This window comes from Uranotaenia lowii, chromosome 2, assembly GCF_029784155.1.
Source record: "Uranotaenia lowii strain MFRU-FL chromosome 2, ASM2978415v1, whole genome shotgun sequence".
Classification (NCBI taxonomy): domain Eukaryota; kingdom Metazoa; phylum Arthropoda; class Insecta; order Diptera; family Culicidae; genus Uranotaenia; species Uranotaenia lowii.
The window spans coordinates 269,783,750-269,805,916 of record NC_073692.1 but is presented as its reverse complement, the minus strand read 5'-3'; positions in this window follow the sequence as shown (position 1 = coordinate 269,805,916).

Below are 22,167 nucleotides of genomic sequence, written 5' to 3'. Positions count from 1 at the left end.
GAAGCGTGGAAGCGTCGCTATGTTTTGTGCATTAGTCACTTGTCAATGTTTCACTATTTAAATTTTCCATCTTTACTACAAAAAACCTATTTTTTTTGTTTTATTTAAAACAAAATCTGAAATTAAATGTATTCTCTGTAAAAGTTATGTTTATTAATATTGAAAACGTATGTAAATATTTTTCAACACTGTTGAAAATGTTAGTAATCTTTGTCATCAGTGTCCGGTATATTTATCTTAAAAGTTAAGTTAGCAATCACTTATTGAAATCGCTAATTGTTGCTTAAAAGATTTCGATCCTAAATATAGCGTAATCTCTAACCAGAATATGAATAGTCCTACACTTTTTTCTAGGATTTCGATGAAAATGGGCTTCGAATATCTTCTGGAATCCATTTAAAACATATTAAACACCTGTTCGGAACTAGGGTTTTAAATTGGAAAGACGACGACAAAGTTATAATCTTTTCATCTAACAAATTTACCGTTATTTAGTTGTTTAGAAAAATATAATAAATATGTTTAAAATTTCAAATATTTCAACAAATCTCTTTTTAATTTGAATGTTGGTTCAAGAGTAAAACTAAATCAAGGCTTGTAAAATACTAACGCATTTGAATGAGTAACAGCATCGAATTTAAAATTCATTGCTTGGCTTCCGAAGCAGCATTGTTAACATTGCATTGGTAAGATATTGAGATTCCTTCCACGGTCCATCTTTACATTTAGTACTGTAGGATGGTGTTGTGCTGTGCTGTGGCTGTGATGTTATTCTGCAGCTTTGTTTTGCTATCTTGTATGTGAGTAATTGAACATGCAAACATATGCTGACTAGACAGTGTCTTCCAGTTGTGGCACCTAAGCACCCTACCCAAGATCGGAGTGAAGAAGATAACTATTTTTGTTCTTTTTAACGCAGTATTTTTAAATTTTCTGTTAAAAATGCTATCTTGCATTCATTATACCTGAAGTTGACTTATGAATTGAATTAGTTAGGGAGTAACATTATTTTTTGACAATCATCCTTTGGAACAAAGTTAGTGTTTACTCAAAGTAGGTTATTTTCGCCGAGTGATTACACCCCGTGCTCGGGTTTGCAATGATTATGCCGGTACGCAATTTGTATGAGCATCAAGCTGCAGGAGAGAACGCAAGTAGTGCTAATTAGATCCCGTGAGATGCGTTTCAAAATAAATTGATTCCGAATGCAATGCAAAAGTCGGTAGGCCTATACGCTACACTACAATTTGAAGTCAGCCAACGGTGAACGTTAACAGCATAATTAAGTTCGAAATTAATGCGCGCCTCAAATATAGGGAATTGCATTTGTCACGCACAAGGATTTCCAGATGAGTGAGGTGAGCAGAAAAAAAACCTACAATTTCGATCCGTTTAAACTTAATCGAAAAACACCGAAGCCAAACTGCAAAGTGGATAATGCTAACAAGGTGCCACTTGGCAGCTAACAACAACCTTTTATGGTTAACCATATAAGAGTTTTTTTTCTACCGAGATTGATCATCTGGTAAATTTTGTCGCTTACCTTTTCGAGAAAAGAATCAACTATCGGCATTAGATCAAATCGTTTCACGTTTCGACAGATAACTTCTAGCAACAATTTTCTTCCGACGCGCCAGACGGTTGTTTGCAGGCTCAATCTGGTTTTCCTCGATGAGGCTACGCGGCGCCATTCTGTGTGGTGTTGATGGCTTAAGTTGTGGTTCGAGGGAAATATGATCGAATAGTTGCGGTTAATTTGTGGCACACCAACCTAACAACGCCAACTGCAGGCTGGAGGGATAAATTTGTGGCAGAAGACCTTGGCATTGAGCGTGGTAGCAATTTACAGGTGTTTGATATATCAAATCTCAGTTTTTGCTCGGATCATCTTTGATAAATATCTCAGGCCTCAGGATTGAAATCAATGCTTCACTATGATTTAGGAAAAATTGACCCAATCATAAAATAACCACAACTGGTAGTTCATTCAGTTGTTTTCCTGAATGCAGCCATCATTTGATCCGTGACCCCTTAAGCGTTTTTTATTAGTTTCATTACATTCTAGCAATAAGTGTTTTTTTTTGTTTTATATGAATTTTATGATTGTTTTCTCAAAATAAACTTTTTTTTCAATTTTTAAAAAGTTGTTCAGATTTGTTAATTCACGTGATATGATACAAATGTAACGTTGTGTACGGTAATTCCTCACACAGTCGAACATAGTCCAAAATAATATAGAAACGTTATATGAAAAATGGCAATTTTTGTCAAATTCAAATGGAAATAAAAAGCTTTAAACAAAAAACACCTCTCCAATTTTTTGATATAATTTAGATTTTAACACGTTCTTTCAAACTAAACAAAGTTTGATTTTTTTGGTTTGCTCCATTTGAAGTTATGGCTCATATAAAACGGCCATTTTTGAACACAAAATTCATGATAACTGCGAATCAAAAACAGATATTTAATATCTGTTTTTTTTTGCAAAAGATGCGCATAATAATTTGCTGAATACTTGTCCAACAAAGTTATAACAAAAAAACTTGTTTTTATAGGACCACCCTAACTTGTACACGAAAAATCATCATAAAACCTAAACGGTAATAGATAGACATTCAAAGTCTTCTACAAAGTTTCATCAATTATGTTGTTCTACATAATTGCTGAACATTATATAGCACTATCTCATTACAGTCAAAAATTAATTTTCGTATCTAAGGAGTTTTATGAACCACCCTAAAGTTGTTTCATCCAAAAGTAGCGCTTTGTAAAGTTGTATAACTTTGTCTTGGACACCAAATGTCTTAAACCTAAGGCGAGGGCGCAAATAATTGTTTCCCGCTAAATTTCATTTCTGGACCACTGTGTGCAATGGTCCCCAGCTCAATTTAAAAAAAAAAAACAAAAATAAATTCCAAAATTGTAAAACTTTGGCTCCATAGCGATATAATGGATATAAAAAGCTAGTTGGTAGTTTAGCTTGATTGACTACTCATATCCACCTTAAATCATTAAACTCGAAATGCTTCATTTGCAGGTTTTTTTTTAAATCGCTTCTATTGGAACTTTGTATTATTTACATTTGTTTTCAAACCTTACATTTGGAATTCCATGATCGCTGACGTGGCTATGCAGAACAAATTCCACGTTGCCAATCCGTGATTATTCGAAGCCATCAATTTTGCACAAAGTCCTAAAGAATTATGCTAGCAATTAGCAGTCATTCTCATTGCACAAAACTGATGCTCTCCCTTTTTTATATGATTTATATGATTAACAACGGCGCCGGCCACGTCCTAGTAGTCAATGGGGAAAAGGGAAGGATTGTCAGTAAGATACTATAGATATAAGTGCAACTAGCAACCTCTGGCAACTGTATACTCAAAAAAAAAAAATGAAATGGTCAGAACCCGAGATAACTTAGTATCACCAACTATGGAAACCATCTACATATATTCAAGTATCCAAGGAAGGGCTTGTGTTAGTTAGTGAATAGGTGGAGATCACTATCCATTTCGGTAAATGGTGTGATCATGCTTTTCAATATATGCTAGTGTAATGTAGGGTTGCCATCCGTCCCGCAAAAGCGGGCCATGTCCCGTTTGTTTTAGAAAATGTCCCGCCATTCCGCTTTTTTCTCAAAATGTCGTTCTTTTTTCTGACAAAACTTTTGTAGTAAACTCAATTCTCCCCTAATCTACCACTTCAAAAAAGTGGGTCAGTGTTTGGTGAAAACGTTTCTTATAAAATCTCTTTTCGATCATTTTCAACTCTTTTTTTCTAATCTTCGTTTGTTTATATATGATTTTCAAAACTAGAAATATTCTTACTCAAAGAACATGACATTTACCGTTTGACATTTACATACCTACTGATAAAAATTGAATAGGTAACACTTTTATGAAGTTTCAGTGACTTTCACGGGATTAAAACATAAATTTAGCCTCAATTTAAATTCATTGTTTCAACACCGGAAATATAATATCATTCAGATATAATTTTTTTTATTGTGTTTTTTTTTCTCAAAATAAGCAGCATTTTTTCAAAGTTTATATAAGACAGATTAAATAACTTGTTTAGATCTTAACATTTAAGGATGCCAGAATATTTTCCAGACATATTCGGACCGGGCAAATCCGGGTATCCGTTTCCAAAATTTTCAATCCAAAATTCGAGCAGTATCCGGACAAACTAGGTTTAAATCACGGAATTATTCAATAAAACTAAATAATAATAAACTTGAAAATATATTTTTTCATGAAAACACATCATCAGATTTTAAATCGTCTACCGGGTAAAGAATCACACAAGCAGTAAAAAGCTGTCGATAACACAATGCCCTGCTCACAATTTTCACCATCTATTCGTTTCTTCTACCCAAAGCGCTCTAGCTTTGACCTTTCCACCTATCAATTTTCATTTCTGTCTTAATTGCTCTCTAACTAGAATTTCAATTTGCCGAAATGCCATAAACTTAGATAAGAATATATCCCAGCGGCGATCAAAATAAGATAACATTTAAAAATTAAGGAAAAAATTAAAATTCCGGATAAAATAGAACAGGACTATCAAGCGAAATTTTTTTTTTAAATCAAACAAAGAATAAATAAATGAGTTAAATTAAATAAACTTGTAAGATGATCAAAAACGGCTGCTTGGCAATATAAAAACTTTCTTCATATTTCGGATTTAAAAATACTCTGAACCACGGTTTCCGTAAAAAAAAATTTGTGTTTTGGCGAATAAAAAAATGACTTTCTTTGATTTTAACCAAAATGTCTGTCATGGTTTTCTGTGACGCTATTTCTTGAAGTTGATTAAAAATTTATGGAAAATTGGGACTGTTTTGACATTTTACTTATGCAAAATCAATTAATCTATCTTATCAATTTTTTCCAATCTTAATTTAGAAATCAGAAAATTAAAATACGTATAAATCTTTAAAAAATCTCTGAAATCTGGGAATATTCCAAAATTCTGTTGTCAGTGACACAGATTCTGTGATAAAAATTTGCACACAATTCTGCGAAATTACAGATTTTTCTGTGATTTCGCAGTTTACAAAGATGGAAGTTTTCTTGAGTATTAATTTTTTTTAAGCAAATTTAGTTTATACATTGTAATTACTTTATACGAACTTTTTAAGCTGAATGAACAAATACATACCGTCAACTGGGGCAACATGCAACAATTTTCAACTTCAATGGCTTCTAAAAAACTTATGTTCACAGTTAATCGTATCCTTTATGCATCAAAAGTTTTAAGGATGCTGGGGCATCAAATTGGCGTAGTTGAAAAAATTATTGGTTTCTTCAGTTATTTTTAATTTTCTAAATACATGCGATTTTCACCCTTCTTAGAAAATGGGGTAACTTGCAACAAACTTTGTTTTTAATGAAAAATCTTATGAACACGTACGAAAATTCATAGTTTTTAATATATTTGCGATGCCTTAAAGACCATTACGCATGACAACACCAATTGCAGTAGTTTTTGGGTCTGTAAAAACAAATTTTCACATTTTTTCTGAAAATAAGGATGCTGCATACATTTAGGGGCTAAATAATACTACGATAAATTCTGCAAGCTGAAATCATAAAAATAAATGTTTGGATGAATGAAATTTAAATGTTTACAAACGCGTGATGCAAAACATTCATATTCCAACACATGGAAACGAGATTTACAAGGTATTTCTTTGACTTGCATTTTGTTGCATTTAACCCCAGACACCTAATTGAATTTTAAAAATATTCATTTAAAAAAATTGGGTGATTGTTCGAAAAATATTTTTACTCCAACAATGTTGGTATAACATAAGGAAACCTGTAAAAAGTTTGTAGGCAATTTTATCAAGCCGATCCGTCATACTGGGTAAAGTTTTTTTCGACTTCAAAACATGTTAAAATTTGTACATTTATTGCTCGATTTTTCAAATTTTACATAAAAATAAAAAACTTAAGACAACTAGCTTAAGATGCGAGAAATTATGTCATCATCATTTTGTTATCATTAAAAGATAACTTTATTACAATACATTAAATAAAAAATTGATTCAATGTAGTGTTATATAAATGTTGCATCGAACCCCGCTGTTGCATGATGCCCCGTTTGACGGTATGTATGTGAAGAAATATTCATAAAAATTAGGTTTTGAGGAATTTCTTAAATGACCCACTTTTTTTTGGCGATGTCCCGCTTTTTTCATGAAATGTCCCGCTTTTTTCTGAAAGTACCTGGTAAGCCTAGTTTAATAGCATTGCGGTGAACGTTATGATGAAAATTCTAGATAGAAGAATTAAAGATTGAAATGAAATGACGGATAGATAAAGCAGATGTTTAGAAGAAAAAAAATGTATAGGTAGCTGTGGAAACTGAGCCAAAGCATATATTGGAAAGCTTCAAAGGTGCGTTCTAGACCCTTTGTCCCGCATCAATTATATTAGGTACTTCTCCCAGCCATTCAATTGATGTGGGACAAAGGGTCTAACTTAAAAAGAATAATATTTATAATTACAATTTTTGTGAAACTTTTTTCAATGATTATTGCCCTTTTGGAAACCTTTTATTCTTTGCTCTTATTTGACTCACATTTAAGAAGCCTTTTAATTTTCTATATTCAGAGGGGATTTTCTCTGTTATTTTTACTTCAGCTATGCAACTTAATAGTAATTTTTCAACAACACCAAAAAACAGCTCATAGTCATTCTAATTTAAAATTTCGGAATTAAATATTTTATAGCTAAAATCATAAAAAATATCAATAATTGCAATATGTTGCAAAGTGATAGATACAGAAATTTTATTTCATTTTATTAATTTAAAAAATATATCAATTTTAGTAATTTTGTATTATGAGTCAATGCAAAAAAAAAATAATAGAAAAAAATATTGTAAAGCCATCTTTATATTTTGGGCTTGTGGCGTTTATGAACAATGAATTAGAACAAATAGTGCTTATGTTCTCATGAGCAAAACGAAATCAAATATTTTGCGGATACATTGTCTTGATTTCTAAACTGGTATTTATTTAGAAATCATAATATTTCTTTCAATTTCTAGAAAGCCGATTTTCAAATGTAAGTAATCTAGTTACATGGCAGAAATAGTATCCTGAAATGTAATTCTGACAGCTATAAATTGAAAAATGTTGATTAAGGTTTTCTGTTCTCATGAAACGAAAAGAAAAATTATACCTAAGAAATAAGTATAAATTTCAAAAAAAAAAAAACGATATTAAAAATACAAGCACGTTTACATCCAGATTCTAAGACAATATTTAATTTGCATAAATCAAGAAGTTTTCTAGAAAAGGTTCATTGGGGAAATGTCCCTTGTTGAAATATTTTTAAACTTGTTTTGAAACATCTTACTGCAGTATCTCCTACATTAAAGATGTTTTGTTACGAAGAAATTTGTCGAAAACATCGAATCAGCAAGAATTAATATTGCATTTTTGCACAACTTTTGTTTGAAACCACGCCTTAACTTGCTAATGTCACTTCGATTATTTGCACTGAAATTATTGATAATGTCTGTGTATAATTGCACGATTTTTTTACTATTTAAACTATTATATTCGAAAAATTTTAAAAAAGCACGAAAAATTGCGTCCAATGTGGCCTACTCATAGCCTACTCTGATAACGAAATACTGGATATAAAAAGCTAGGCGGTTGTCAGACTTTCACTATTTTGGATGAGCGTTAGCTCTTAGATATTTTATCACGATGATGTGTTATTTTTTGACCTTGCATTGAAAATTTTTATTGAAGTTTTTGATTCTCATGAAAAATTAAAAAATCGAGTAATAGATGTATTTTAACATTTTTCGATGCCGTAAAAAACTTTACCCAAACTGATGGATTGGTTCAATGATACATATTACCTACAAACTTTATATTAAGCTTGGCAGAATTTTTCCAGCACTTAGACGGGCCGGACAAATCCAGACTATTTTATCTAAAAATCTGGCAAAATCAGAGCATTCAATTTCAAAATTTCGACTTAAAATTCGGGCAATATCCAAGCAAATTTGCCAAAACCAAGGAGTTACTCAATATAAATCAAGAAAAAAAAATTTTTTTCATCAGCAGTTTTGAAATAGTTTTTTAGGCTTTCTAAATACATACTTCTCATGATTATTTTTATTAAACTTGCTCAAAAAAAATATTTTGGACGCATAAATGAAAAAATATTACAACAAAATTTGTTTTTTTTTGTTTGTTTTGGCAAGTAAATTCAATCTGGCAACCTTACTTTGTATTGCTTTCATTATTATATCCCAACACTGTTGGTATAAACATATTTTTCGGACAGTCACCAATTTTTTTTAAATAATTTTTTCAATTTAACTTTATTCATCCATACATTATTTTTATGATTTTAGCCAGGAAAATTTATTGTAGATTTTTTTTATCCCTAAATGTATGCAGCACCCTTTTGCAGTTTTCTTTAAAACATTTTTTTTATGGAATATTGAAAATTTAATTCGAACCAAAAAAACCTCTATCTAACATGTATTGTTACTGGTTTGTCCTGCTCAAGCCATCATGTTTAGGAACACCATTTTTAGAAAAAAAACACATCAAAGAAAAACTAGGTCCTTTTGTTGTTTTTATTGATCCTCTACTAACACCAGAGGCGAGAGCCATCGATCGATTTCATCAATAGTCATGATGCTGCTGGGTGCAATAAAATAGACGTCTACATTTCCCGAGGAGATGAAAGATGTCTTCGAAAACTGCTTCAAAGTAGCAGCAGTTTTTTCTTGTTTGCATTTTTATGGTATTAGGGTATCTCTTTTCAGTTTTATCGCGCGTGCCTTTTCGAGTGGACGACGACGGATGCATGGTGGTGAGGTGCAATGAAGACGTCTTCCTATAAAATTTTCGAATGTTTTAACGACTTGGCAAACCGCACGACTGCCGCAGGGAGAACTCGCTGGTTTTTTTTTCTGAATTAATTTGAACTTATAATGGGGAGAAAATTTTGGCACCATATTGTTTGACCGACCGGAGACAAGTACACAATTGGCAATTAACACTGCCCAAGCATATATCATCTACTTGGGGCTGGGTTTTGTTTTAACTGTTTTTTTTTTCAGGAAAATTTCGCGTATTGTTAAGATGTCCGCAGATTGCGCTTCGCTGTCTGTCCCATTACTTAGAAAACATTAACGTAAGCGGCGATATACTTTCGATTTCGCAGGGCTTTCTATTTCGCGAGATGACGCGACGTGGCAGTTAACTTGCACAACATAACGAGTTTCTCGCCTTGACCATTTTCATAACACTAGATATACCTACAGGGTTCGCTGGCCATCTTTGGACCTATTTGTGGAGTCCATATGAAAGAAACGGGATCCAGTGTCGTTCGTTTGGTTATTGATCAATCAGGAACTAAATGGGGGACTAGATAGGAAAAAAAATTATTGAATTATTTTTCACAAATATATTTATTTTTAAAAAGTTCAACATATCACAACTAACCTTGTCCGGAGCAGTTTGCCAATATCGCTCGTAGGCTAGTAACAACGAGCCCATCAGTAGTTATAGTTGAGAGGTTAGCTGTCTGTTTTACTTCCAAATTTCTGTAAATCTTTGAAGCTCAGATGTGTATCGATGCATTGCTATTTGGAGTGTGTAAAAACTAGAACCAAAAAAAGTACTGAAGGTTAACTTCCTTAGCCCCTGTGATCATGCAATTTATAAAATATATTGTCCTGAACTATAAAGCTTTTCGAAGATCAAATGTTGTTTGTGATCATAAAACTAAGTTTCTGGAATTCTTTTTTTAGCGAAGTAAAGGGTTTTGGAGGGCCTGCAAGGGGTCAATGGAAAGGTTCAGAGTTTTCTTTTTTCACTGCAATTTGCAAAAAAAAAAATTAAAAAATACTGTTAGGTGGGTGGTGAGCTCTAATATATCGAGACAGGAGGGGCTGGGTGTGAGCGAAAAAGTTTTAAAACCACTGCACTGCTTTAAACCGATTGTGTCAATACATTCCTACTCCGAATCATAAACATAGTTATCATGACAAAATTTACATCACTTCAGACTATTTTCGCGACGCATATTGCCTAGGATAAATGGATCTCTCTGACAAAGGCGAGTAGCGACGCAGGCCTTTTTTATGTTTATTTTTCTTTTTTTTTTTTCTCTCGGACGTGGAACAAAATGACAGAATTGGCCTATACCACTCCAGGACACTTTCAGAATAGAGAAATGATGCCAAATCTAGCCAAAATAGCGGGGCTTCGACGTGCTGCTGTAATAACGGCAAAAGGCGCTTCTCGAGGCACTCCGATTCCTAGATCTCGCCATTTACTGTGCCCTTTGTCACGAAAGACTCACTCCTTAGTCCGCAAGAGCAGATGGCCTGCCAAACGAGATATTTGAAAGCGAACTCCGACATTTTTTTCTTCTTAAATTTGTCTTCAACATCGAACTTGCTCTTGTCGGTGGAAAACTCGAACCCCGGAATCAGCTTTTATTTACGTTTCGTCGTCCATCACACAGCAGTCATATTTTGCCAGCCTCTTCTCGTAGAGCTTCCGTGCCCGAGTTTTAACTGTCGATTGTTGCCGCTCATCGCGGTTTGGTAAGTTCTGTACCTTATATGTGTGTAGTCCAGCTATTTTGTTTGCATTCTGGACGTAGCTCGGCGACATGCCGATCTTTTTAGCCAAATCATGGCTTGAGATGTTGGGATTTGCTTTAATCATCCGCTTCACCTTTCCCTCCGTCTTTTTGTTCTCCGGTTCCGGTTTTCTTCGAGCTCCCTTGCAACGTCAACCGCTCCTGGAACCGCTTCAACACTCTGTAGATGGTTGAATGTTGAGTGTTAAAAATTTTTCCCAACTGCCGGTGTAATAGGTCAGGAAATTCCAGGTGTTTGGAAAGAATTTGTTCTCTCGACTCGCGTTGGTTCATTTCCATTTTCGTTGAATCGAAAAACACGACTTCGAGTTTGACAGCATGTAAACAATACACATCAATGAGAAAGTGTGCCGCCAAAATTTGATTGATTTTAACCCGAAGTAAAAAAGTTATGCCCTTTTGAGTGTGTCGCAATAATTTCGTGTTCGCCCTTTAGTGTGTGTGTGTAGACTCGCGCCACCTTTTCAAAGATGTTGACACAGGTTGACTCTGAATCACTTGCAGTTTACAAAATTGCTTGCCAATTTATTTGTTTGAACAAACTATCCTAGTGACGCTCACAACCAAAAACATGCAAAGCCTGCAGGTCGGGTTATGTAGGTACAAACAAGTTTCGAATACCCCCTCGCTCCCACAAGAAAAGCTGCTGGCTGATTCACAGCGCGCCGGCATGGCGTCTGGACAACTTTTGGAGACAGCTCCATTCACTGCTCCATCTTATGGCTATAGTAGAGAGCTTCAACTAGTAAACAAATACCCTATCTTTTCCTCCCCCCGACACACGCTGGTTTCAGTTTTGTGCAAATAAAGGGTTCCGATGCTGCAATCAACCGAATGAACTGTGGCCATCGCTGAGCTGAGAGATGGTTTTAAGCAACAGTGGCCCAGAGTTAGGGTTATAACAACATTGATCCGCGAACTGCGCGCGACAAGACGGCGTCACAAATCATCCCTCGTTGTTGATGCTGCGCGCGGGATAAAATATGCACTGCATGGGCTGCAGATGATTGTGATGACGACGATGACGAGGTGGGAGTGTCCCAGGCTTCGGCAATTATTTAATGAATCATGTTTTACTGGCCCATCCATTCAGTCAGTCAGCCAGGGCCCGGGAGAAAATTAAACGAGTTGAGTTATGCTGTTCAGTTGACACGGAGTTCATGCAATTTTAATATATTCTAATTTCCACTGTCATCTGTATTGTTATTGGGGGTGTTGTGATGCGTTTCGCAAAAGTTGTCATATTTTAATGCGGCTTGTGGGTTGTATCCATTTCCTTTGAGCCGCCAACGACGGTTATTTTTTCTTATTCCCGAAGCAAGTTTACTTGTCAAAAGAATGATGTTTTTTTAGAATTACTCATCAAGAATTGGTTCAGGAAATTAATTATAGCGTTAAGCGGAAGAATGCCGAAAACCGAGCTCCCAACTTCCCTCTAACTAAACGTCAACAAAACAGATTCTTATACAGTCCAATATGTATACGTTCTTGATAATGCTTTTAAGTTACAGTATTTACACCACTGAAGGGATAACTTATCAGTATTCACGAAACGGGGCAACATAAAGCGGGCCTTTAAAATCAACAATAAAAACCCCAAAAAAGCTTTGTAAAAAAATGGTGTTTTAAATGTTTTTTGAACATTCGTTGTCGTGAAGCATGACTTGTTCCCATAAAGCCTTTGAAAATGAAAAAAAGTCATACTCAAAAATAATCTTACAAAACAAATGAAATTGTTTTTTTTTGTCAATTTGTCCCAGCCTTAACATTATCTGTCACCATTCACGAAAGCCTTATCTGATTTATATGTACAAAATGACAATTTTGTCTTATCTTATCTTTACTAATTAACGGCAATGATTTCGGTTCCTATCGAATTTGTATCTCTTACCAACTTTGTTGCATCATTTTGCTAATTTGAAGAGTGATTGATAATACATCACCATTCAAATTTAAGTTCCGTTAAAGGGGGTGCATCGGGGAGAAAAGTGAAAAATTGGCTGAGATTTGTTTACACAATGCAACAAAATTGAAGGGTTCGATTTTGACGAATCAACTTTTGGAGTACCTTATTCTCGAAAGGGTGTAATTTTATGTGAATGTAAAATGAATTCTAGAGTTTGTTTTGATTACGTCGTATAAACCACTTGACTGGTTTCGAGAAAATCGCTGTTAAAGTTTTGTTACACATTTTTAATTCTTATATTTTAAATATCGCTCATAACAGTCTGGAAATTTAGTATACGATAATAAAATAGCTGAGCAATACGTGAATGTGTTCGATAGAGGCATAAATTTAGTTTTTCTAGAATATATGTCATTTGCAGATCGATAAAAATAATTTAAAAACTTCGCTTATTCTTGCTAACCTGTTTCAAAAATTATAAATCCATCATGATTTAACCCGTCTGCAGAGTGACTATGAGATTTTCATATATTTTTAGTATGGCTATTCGCCAAGCACCTCAAAATAGAGCGAAAAAGGAAAAGGACTTACTTTTGATCTTGCAAATGCTTCGCTAATTCTTGCTAACCTGCTTCATTAATTTAAAATCTATCATGATATGCCCCTATGACGAGTGACTCAATAATTGATATGAGATTTTGAGATATTTTTAGTATGGCTATTTGCCAAGCACCTCAAAATAGAGTGTCAAAGGAAAAGGACTTACTTTTGAACCTCTTCTGGAAATTTTTACGTAATATAGATTACATGTTTAACAGCATTCAATAACTCAATTTTGTTCATATTGGTTCATACGACTTAATCAAAACAAACTCTAGAATTGAACTTATCCTAGTAGATTGAAGGGCTACAATTTGTTGCTAGATAAAAACAATACCAGCTATTTGTTTATTAGTAAACTTGAAAAATTAATCTGGTAATTTTTTCCTTCATTTTTTTTTTACTAAAGGTGCTCTCAAGATAACAAACTACTTTGATTAACACTAAACATACCGACACTTTGTGTATACCTATTCATACCGCGAGCGGTCAAATGACGGTTTACACTGTTTTCACTAAAACTTTCTTGTTTCTCAACCGATTTCTTTAAAATTTATAGTTTTGAAAAGCCTATAATGTGACTCAAATATGTTTCTCAGACAGTTTTCAGCTACAGTCAATTATTTCAAAGTTATTTCAAGTCCAAGAAATTTTTTATGAAAAAACATGCTTCAGGAAAATTGCTATGAATCAGTTATTTAGTGCTCGAAAAAAATTTCACTTAGTGCCTGAGAAAGCTGAAGTTAGCAGCTATATGCTGCACATACGGAAATTTTTATAAATTTTTTTTAAGGTCATGCCCACAAAAAATGTAAAAAAGTTGTGTAAAACCCGTACTTTTCAATCAATCAACCGCCAAAGCTGTTCCTGTTACAGTAGAAAATTTTCAAAAAATGAATTGGACAGTTGACGTAATTTGCCACATTTTGGCATCTTTAGATTTTGTAAAATACGAAATACATAATTTATGACGAATTTTCAAAGGTAGCTGTTTTTCGAACTTTTTATCAATTTGGATTAGTGGTATGTGCAGCATATAGCTTCTAACTTCAGCTTTCTCAGGCACTAAGTGAAATTTGTTTCGAGTACTAAATAACTGATTCATAGCAATTTTCCTGAAGCATGTTTTTTCATAAAAAATTTCTTGGACTGTCTGAGAAACATATTTGAGTCACATTATAAGCTTTTCAAAACTATAAATTTTAAAGAAATCGGTTGAGAAACAAGAAAGTTTTAGCGAAAACAGTGTAAACCGTCATTTGACCACTCGCGGTATGAATAGGTATACCACATGCGTTATTCGAAAACCACAACACTTAGAAAAATTTAAAAATGCAAAAATACTTGCATTTTGAAAATAAAAATAGTCCTGTCGTTAATTTGGCGAAAAAAAAATTATATAAGGCGTAATCATCCTTCAAAGTTTCAAAACCGTCATTTGACCGCCTCCGGTACGTTAAGCACAAGAGAATCAAGCAATTTTATACAGTTGAATGTTAAATCACAGTTCCACGCAGCAGTATTTCTCCAAGCAGGCATTATTACGTATCTTTTCTGTTCCAATAAAACACGATATGTCTCCAAGCAGGCATTTTTACGTATCTTATCTGTTCCAATAAAACACGATATGTATTTGTTGCTACTTACGGTTTTCCGGTAGTTGGCTAAACTCAGCCAACACAACTAGTGGTTATGAGTTACCCAGCAGTGTTGGCAGTTTATTCTGGGTGGTTATCCCAGAATACGATAGTATTTAAGAAATGATTCAGAGTTGGGAATCACCTAGGTTAAGCGACAAGATTGTTATCGCTATAGGTCTAAGTTAGCTTTTAAGGACTTGACGAACAGAAATGAATAAACGGTATCTCATTTCCAAACCAATTCCCTGTTGCTAAATCATTGAATTCAACAGTTTATGGGCCCAGACACGTCTGGCGAGGAATAAGGAGACAGCGTTAGAGGGATACTCTATAGAAATTCTTCCAACACTTGCGGTTAGCGAGTCCAGGAGCATTCCAGCCAGCCAGAGGTCCGAAGAGGTCAGCCAGAGGTCCCACGAGGTCATCCAAAGGTCCCGAGAGGTCATCCAAAGGTCCGAAGAGGTCAGCCGAAGTCATCCAGGAATCAGTCGAGGTCCGAGGTGGTCAGCCAAGATGTCCCACCCAAGCCCAGGTCCCGAAGAAGGAAGCGAGGTCCACCAGGAATCCGGAGGAACCAGCTGCCAAGGAACGTGCCCGGTAATGGTCGGTTTCTGAGAGGGTTACTCTCGACTCCGCTAGTTGCCCAGCCCGGGGAGGGCTGTCTTTCGAGAGGGGTACTCTCGATGCCGTCACCAGTCACGCTGCGGGTAGCATGCGTGACTTTCTTTTCGACGGCTGGGAGGAGACCTTCGCAGCATGGAAGTGGAGGACTGAGCGCCGATTAGTCGCTAAAAACCTCATCCACACCATGGAGCGAACCTCTGAGGAAGACGGCTGCGCCATCTCAATGAAGGAGCCCACAGAGAAACGGCGCCTGGTAGCCCTTCGGAAGCGCAAAAACGAGGACTCCGAGGCACTGGACGAGATCGTGATGGCCGTCAACAATATCGTCCTTAACCGCATAATCGGGGTACGATATGCGAAGGAGGCCATGGACATTTTGGTGAAGACTTACCAGCGCGTTGGCACCTATTCTTGGATAGCGATGCGCGACAGGCTCCATGACCTCAAACACCGGAGGAACATCAGATCGTTGAGTCATTTGTTTGAGGAATACGATCTGATTGTTCGGGAGCTTGTGCGTATGGGTGCAAACATCCCGGCGGATGAAAAGCTCCACGCGCTGATCTCGGCGGTTCCCAACGATTACAACCATGTTGTAATGGACCGTTCTACCGATTGCGGACCTTTGTGCGAAACCGATACTGGAGCTGAAAGGAATGTTCCTGGGCGCAGAGCTAGCATTTCAAAGCCGAGGGGACTTTCCAACAAGGAATTCAGCACCAAACTCCGCGATGAAGGCCAGAAAGGCGGAGAAGATAATTTGCTTCGGATGTGGCGAACCGGGGCACTACAAAAGTCGTTGCCCAGCCCAACGTAAAGGCCGACGTGGAAAAATTATGGTGGCTGTTGAAGCTCGGCGCTCAACTGCTGGGGTTACCAGCGGACGAAAAGAGCGCAGGGTCAGATTTGTCGTCGATTCCGGAGCCACCCAGCACATGGTCCAGGATGAAGGACTTTTCCAGGACGTCAGAGACCTTGCCGAGCCCGTTATTATTGAAACGGCTAAATCTGGCGAGAGTCTACGTGCGAAGAAAACTGGAAAAGTTGTGTTGAAGAGCGTAGTTGGTAAATCAATAAAACCCATAATACTACAACGTTCTTTTTATACCCGAACTGGAAAAGAATTTACTTTCAGTTCGAAAATGCACCGAGAACGGGAAAAGAGTGATTTTTCTGGGCAATTTCCCCGAATTTGAACTATATTTGATGAAATGTTCATGATTAGTTGTTTTATAAGAGAGCTGGACAAGGTGGTCGAAAATAAGTCCCCTGGTTCAAAATAAGTCAATTAACCCTAATATAGGGTTGCCATCCGTCCCGCAAAAGCGGGACATGTCCCGCTTTTTAGTTTAATGTCCCGCTTTTCCCTCAAAATGTCCCGCTGTTTTTTTTTCTTGGAAAACTTTTACAAAGTTCACTGACATACACTGGAAAAATCAATTTTATTCTCAATTTGCATTGGTTCAACACATAAAATCTTTCAAATACGTCTTTTTCTCAGTTAAGCTTTCTTGGAGTACGTCCAACCAATGTTTGAAGAAAATATTGTTTGAGATGCCTCCAGATTATTAAAGATTATAGAATTATTTACTAAGAATAAGTTTTGTCGTTGGAATCTTAATTAAATTGCCTTATGTTATAAATATATACACTATCTTTTTTGTCTCAATTATCCAAAGAATATAAAGATGGAAATTTTCTTGATTTTTCAAATTTTAATACAAATAATTAAACGAAAATTGTTTAACACAAATTACACAATCCGCTGTTTACATGTACGACTTGAAATATTTTCTCTCAAATAACGTGTTAATCCACGAGAATCGTGGAAAAAAACGGTGTATATGCCAAAAAAAAACTATGTAAATAGAAGTCATGTAAGAAAAACTGAGCAAAATAAATCCGCGTTAAAGAAAAACCTTAGTGTACAACTTTGGCTGATGGTTTGCGTATAAGTTTGGCTATACAGTTAAGCTTTTATAAGAATTTTTTCAATGTCCCGCTTTTTTCGGTTTTATCCCGCTTTTTTTCGTGAAATGTCCTGCTTTTTGCTGAAAGGATCTGGCAAGCCTACCCTAATACCTTGCAGTGGTAGATACAGATAGAATTGTAGCCAGTGTTCCGAATATCACTCAATTCTCATGAGAGACACTGACACGTTTTCAACACCGAAAGCAAAACCTAAATTGTCGGTTGGTTTATCTCCCAGTGGGGCAAAGATTGTGTTCGACAGTGCTGCTCCGAGAATCAAAGAAATAAAATTTGAAAGAGAGACGTTTCTTCTCCAGTTGGAATTCTCAACTGAGTGAGGAGCTACCTGATTTTCAGTTTCTTTTTTCAGTCAATAACTTTTCTTGCTCAATCACTCACTCACTCACTTGTTTACTGATCGATGATCGAATGCTGTCTGCCTGATACATCTTGCTTTGTTGTTGCTGTTGTTGGGGAGGATTAAAATAGTCATTCAAACACGCAGGCAGTACGTATGAACAAATGTTTCTGCCGCTTTGCCAGAAAGTACGCAGGCAGTATGAACCGATGCAAGGCCGCATTGATTGAGTTTGAGTGAGTGAGTGAGTGGATTTTCGAATTGGATCTTGAATCAGTCAGTGTCTCAATCACTTCTGATACACCAGGTAGTGAGCTTGAGAGATCGACTTAGATGCGAGTCCGCTCTCGCTTTTGAATCTTGTTTACATTGACTTCGCATTGTCGCTCTGCCGATTCTCTAGGGAACAACAGGCAGCAGCAATCGGCTTTGAATGTTTCCAACTAGAAACCTATCATGAGCGTTTCTTCCGAGTGATTTTCGGAAGACTGATTGTAGCTACCACCACACAATACAGGCTTCGTTCGTTTTTGGCAACATTCGATTTTGGCAACATTCGATTTTGGCAACATCCGATTTTGGCACATGTGCCAAAATCGAACGGTTTTTAGAAGCGACATTACTTTTGAGTTTTCTCTATAACAGGACCAATATAATTTGGACAAACACCAAAAATACGTTTTTACGTTCAGAAATGGTGATAGAATACAACAACAAAAACAAAAGTTTTTAAAAAATATATAAAGTACTAAAAAATTACAAAAAGATAAAAAATAAAAAAAAATTAAAAAACAAATACAATCAAAAGACTAAAAATGACAAAATCAACTTAAAAGTGATAAAGAATGACCAAAACAGCAAAAATGACAAAAAAACAAAGATTATGAACAAAACAAAAATAGTGCAAAATACATCAAAAACATGAGAAAAAACAATAAATATTCTAAAAATGGTCGGAAATTGACTTAAAATAACGTTAATGATAACAAAAAGAGTTATTATGAAAAAAAAGAGAAAAAAATTTCAAAATAAACCGTTCGATTTTGGCAACATTCGATTTTGGCAACACAAAATGTTCGGGCATGTTGCCAAAAACGAACGGGGTCTGTAGTAGGCCTAGCGTAGTTAGCCCCACAAGAGGAAAACTTGCAGTGCGAACTAACGAGTTCGTGAAAAGTTCTTCGTTTTGGCATAAACAATTTTGATCGCCTTTTTGTATAGTTTGCCCCTGTGTGCAGCGGTACAAAAAATATAAAATGGTTTCAAGAAGCCGGATACATTGAGACGATGTAAAATCAAGTAACATTTGCGACACAATTTACTTGCAGGAATTTGCGCTGTAATATCGCAATAATTTTTCGCTGTGTAAGAAATTTAAATCTCCATTTTTAAATCGAAAAGTTTTTATGAATTTGTGCTTACAACTTTTAAGGCATTTGATTGGTAGTTAATGATCCACTAGCTTAAACCCTGTGTTCGCTACAACACCTCCATTTGAGGAAAAAAAAAATTAATCTAAACTAATAGAAAGTAATCTGTAACAAATTTCTTGTCTTCGTTCCTGAAATTTTACAAAACTTTCATTTTTACCTGATAAAGTGAGAAAGCAAACGAAAGCATTGCCTCATGGCATTTAAGATATGGATCATATCTAAAAAACTTCTCGATAACTTCCTTTTTATGGTTATTCACTTTTTAAGGATTGCCAAAAACACATTCCTGATAACTTAAAAATTTGAACGTTTCCTTCCTGTTTAGTGCGAATGTACCATGAATCGGGGTATAAATAGGACATAGTCTATAAATTCCTGAATGTGACTATGACTGTAAGCGTTTTCGTTTATTTTCCACTGCAAGGTGGCAGAGGAAAACTTCATAAACAAACAAAATTGTCTCCCGGGACGATGCATTTCAATTATATGCATCGTCCCGGGTGACGGTTTTGTTTGTTAACACTAGAAGGACCGGCAAATTGAATATACCTATTCGGACCGTGACCAGTCAAAATGACTGGTAAAGGGGAAATTTTTTATATCATAATATTTTTAACTTTTTTCTTTTGAAATTGTTTTGTTATTTATTCGATATCATTTTTGTTATAAAATGGTAATATTTTTTCACCATAGGTGCACGGAATCACCTCAGTTTGGCATAGTTGACGAATGCGTGTATGTCATAAAATGAATATTTCAAATAATTATCAAAAAATTAAAACACATTATCAATCAAATTATAAAACCATGTTAGACGGCTATGGATATTGACCATGGGTGCACGGTTTCACTTCAATTTTCTTTTAGTAGATATTTTCTAGCATCCATCGCTCTGAAATTTTTCAACACGTTGCCTATAAATTATACCTGATATTGTAGGTTTTGAAGCATATTTTTTTCTACAAGCAGAGCAATTTACCATGGGTGCACGGATTCACCGCTATTCATCCAAAATCAATTTTTTTGCATGCTAAAGGTAAAGAATAAAGACTTTTATAGATTCAAATAAAAATTTGTGTTATGTACATGGTTTTTCACTATGGGTGCACGGATTCACCGCGTTTTATTCAAATATTGGACTTTTTGCAAATTTTTAAAAAGCATTTTTACAATTCAAAGCAAAGTCGAAACCATGTCTTTCATGTTGAGGCATAATGATTTAAATAACGATTTTTATTTAAAGTTTCGTTTTTTCATTCCTGGAAAAGAAATATTTCAATTTTACCTTGAAATAATAAATTTATTTATTCATTATTACAAAACAGGTTTTTGCAATCGTACATTTATCTGATAAGATCTGATCAACATTCAAGAAATTGGAAAACGGTTACCATGGATCGAGTGAGTGATGAATCAACATTGTCAAATGTACACGTTGATTTGTTTTTCCTTAAAAGTTTTTCGATAGACAAATATTGCATTTCAAATACCTATCATATCTTACTCAAAAATATGTTGTGTTTTTAAGCAATTTGAAAACTATTTCACTCTTTATAATTTACAACGGCGAATTTGCAGCCATTCCGTGCACCCATGTTGAAATATCCGCATCCGATGAGGTCTATCAGATAGGCTGGCGCGAGTCTGGTCTAGGTATGCCAGGCGTACTGGGTTCGATTCCTTGTATCGGCAAGAAAATTCTTGGGTTCAAACCCCATGAGTTACTGACAGGTAAGATGTGTTTCCCCTTATAATAAGAATGTTCAATCAGTTGCCAGCTGGCCAGGTATATACACGGGTGCCGGAATACCTGTAAGTGAACTTGCATTGGAAATTTGTCGAGCCTAATAAGCTAAGAATGCATACTTGGGCAGAAACTGCGGTGAATCCGTGCACCCATGGTGGAAAACCAACATATAAGAATATATCGTGCACCCTTGTTGAAATATCATTTAAATTATTCAGTTTCATAGCTGATGTCTTCAAATTTGAATAAATAAGTACTCAATTCATAATAATTTTACTCATATTAGTTTAGTATAAAACATACTTATCACCTAAAACTAATCGATTTCTCGAATGGACATGTATTAAATCTAACATAACTTTTACAAATCTTGACGAAACTTCGCCAAATTTTGACAGAAAGTTCGATTATAGTTGAGCAACAAAACAGACCAAAAAAAATGGGAGTCAAGTGCTTGAAGCGCCACAAAGCGGCCAATCCGAGAACTTTTTCTTCAAATCATCACGACTTCGCATCGAAAATCAATAATTTCATAACGAATGACACACTTCTGCCCACCATAAATCAACTAGGACTCATTGTCTTGAATGTAGCTTGCAAATGAAACCAAAAGCAAGCGAAAAAAATTATCTTGTTTGAGTTATAGGGTTTTGAATTTTACCACTCATTTTGACTGGTCACGTTCCGAGTGTCCATGGCGAAATTTTTCTCGCTTATTAAAAGTGCTAGTGAAATAAAAAATACACAGTTTTGTAGAGATTCAAAATTCACGAAAAGTCGTATTTTTTGCGAATTTTTAAAGCGAAGTATGCAAAAGATATTCAACAAACAAAGTGTCCAACCAGTCATTTTGACTGGTGCGGTCTTTCTAGTGTTAACGAAGAAAAAGTTATCAACTGAGCCAGTGGAAAATAAACGAAAACGCTATGTGAGTGAATTCAAAGTCATTGACTACTTTTTTAAATAATTGAGAATTGAAATTTTCACTCTAACTCGAATGTCATACAAATTATTCAAATGTGTGTGCAGTTAACAGTTAGCAAAATTTCTGTACATGATGTTAATTTTATCCGGATTCCTAGTAAAGACGAATCGGAAATTTTTAATTGATTATTTTTACTTCTAGATTTATAAACAACCGTAAGAAATTTTTTCGGATATGTATCAGCATACGTGGAGTTATATTAAACGCTTCTCATATTGAAAACAGTGATTCTTGACATGCACGCG